The sequence below is a fragment of the Lepisma saccharinum genome, chromosome 1, assembly GCF_977018435.1.
Source record: "Lepisma saccharinum chromosome 1, izLepSacc3.1, whole genome shotgun sequence".
In the NCBI taxonomy this organism is placed as follows: Eukaryota; Metazoa; Arthropoda; class Insecta; order Zygentoma; family Lepismatidae; genus Lepisma; species Lepisma saccharinum.
This window is the reverse complement of record NC_139229.1, coordinates 12,970,833-12,973,377: the sequence shown is the minus strand read 5'-3', so window position 1 is coordinate 12,973,377 and position 2,545 is coordinate 12,970,833. Positions and strand designations below refer to the sequence as shown.

General features: G+C 37.1%; 1 non-coding gene across 1 annotated transcript; it reads right to left on the bottom strand.

Moving 5' to 3' along the window:
- Positions 1–1,910: 1,910 nt before the first annotated feature.
- TRNAA-UGC (transfer RNA alanine (anticodon UGC)) lies at positions 1,911–1,985 on the bottom strand. The gene has a single exon. It is a non-coding gene; the product is annotated as a tRNA-Ala (tRNA).
- Positions 1,986–2,545: the final 560 nt, after the last annotated feature.

Sequence of the window (2,545 nt, the reverse complement as noted above, 5' to 3'; positions counted from 1 at the left end):
AATCTCACTTCCGGTCGCCATTTTGGATTTCCGAACATAGGTTCTATTCATACTTTACTCACATATAGGCGTACGTGATGAATCCGCAAACAAATTTTTCCCAGGTCTTACCGTTTCCAAGATAACCCCACTTCCGGTCGCCATTTTGGATTTCCGAACATAGGTTCTATTCACATTTTACTTACATATAGGCGTACGTCATAAATCCGCAAGCAGATTCTTGCTAAGTCTTACCGTTTCCAAGATAACCCCACTTCCGGTCGCCATTTTGGATTTCCGAGCATAGGTTCTATTCACACTTTTTCTCACGTATAGGCGTACATGATGAATCCGCAAACAGATTCTTGCTAAGTCTTACCGTTTCCAAGATAACCCCACTTCCGGTCGCCATTTTGGATTTCCGAACATAGGTTCTATTCATACTTTTTCTCACGTATAGGCGTACGTGATGAATCCTCAAACAGATTTTTCCAAAGTCTTACCGTTTCCAAGATAACCCCACTTCCGGTCGCCATTTTGGATTTCCGAGCATAGGTTCTATTCATACTTTTTCTCACGTATAGGTGTACGTGATGAATCCGCAAACAGATTTTTCCTAAGTCTTACCGTTTCCAAGATAAACCCACTTCCGGTCGCTATTTTGGATTTCCGATCATAGGTTCTATTCATACTTTTTCTCACGTATAGGTGTACATGATGAATCACCAAACAGATTTTTCCTAAGTCATGAATTGGAGGGTCTATGAAAACCTATATTAATTTTCGTAAGAGAACAGAAAAAAAACAACAAAAAAACAATACTGTGGTCATTACAACAAATAGTCTTCTTCAACCCCAATCCAACAACCCAAAAATCATCATCCTAACTAGAACCATGTAACTATCTGCCATCTGTTAGAGGTTTTGTGAACTAAGTGGTGCTTTGTTTGTGTGTAAGAAAAAAAGAAATGCAATGCTTTTTTGCACTTGGTTATCATCACCTAACATGTTATTAATTGTTTTTTAAAATTAATTACAACTGAAAACTAATAATTAATATTATCTAAAGTTACTAATTAATATTATACAAGTAATTGATATATTTTTTTTGTTCTTGTTGCTAGTGTTGGGTAATTATAGTTGTTGCAAAATATTAGCTCTCGCGTATGACAGTTTCTGAGTTTTGTTGGGTATATATAGACGAATCGAAATTTTACTTGTTATGTTAAATTGTATGTTAGGGTACATGGTAGGAGAAATCATTGTATATTAGAGCGCTCTTTTAATGATTTGCCTATAACTGCATACAGGCAGCCGTAAATTTAGCATAAAATATCCTGATCCTGTTTCTTCTAGCATGTGCGACGTTTGTTGTGGTGGGATCATTGGGGGAAATGTGATTCTCCCATGATGTCATCTGACTTACTAGCATATGCGATACGAAGAACAGGTGTGTATGTGGCTTACTAGGATTAGGCTCATGGTAATGAGGTCCTAGTAGCTGAAACGTTGTCGGGGTATTTTGCAAAAAATTTCCTTAAACAGTTAACAAATATAATATATATATTTTTTTAAATTCAGACATTAGATGGATTTTACAAATATATTTTTAAAAAAAAATAGGTTAGGTAATTGTGGCTTCTACAGCTCGCCAAGCAGGGTGCTCTTGCATAAGCTCTTATCAGTCTGTAAGTCAGCAACAAGCAACCTGCGCTAGAGGTAGATGCTCTTGACATTATGAAAAATAAAAGCTTGAGTAACATTTTTTTTGTGTTTTCTGATTAGTTAAAAAAAATACGTAATGTGATGACTCATATCTTCTGATTGCGCGACAATTGGTTTGGTTTGAGTTTCTGTTTTAAGTCCACTTTATGCACAGTAAGGCTAATCGGGACTGGACCTACAGTTTAAAGTGGAATCCGAACCACTTGTGCCTCCACCGGGTATCGAACCCGGGACCCCTTGATTGCAAGGCAATGACGCTACCACTGCGCCATGGGGGAAGCCCGATTGCGCGACAAGTTATTACGTAACATTGTGATGACTCATATCTAATGCCCTTCGTTGTATTAACTATAAGGGAGTAAACTATTACACAACATATTGCAACAAGTTATGACGTAATGTGATGAGTCATATCTAACGTGGCGTCTTCTGATTGGTTAATTATTACAGGTGTTTTCAATACGGTCCGCGCTTTTATTATAAAAGACGGCATACACGGCAGACCAGTCAGTCTCGTGAGAGCAGCCGATGAGTATGGACGTCCTGTCGCAGCGCTCCTCGTTTTTTTGTAAAAAAAATAAGTATTTAACTTTCTTTGCAGCTACATACCATCTATTATTTCAAGTTCAAAGGTGTTTCACGTGGTTTTTCATAGTAATTTCGACCAGATTGAATTTTGACGTGATCGTGCGTTTTCTATTTCACCTCAAGAAATTCTATATAAATAACATACCTGAAAATTGTATTGCTATATACTAGACTTTTTGATTTCTGTAATTTTGGAGAAAGCAATGGCATCCACCACCAGTTTTAATCGTAAAAATGATAAAACTGAATGTGT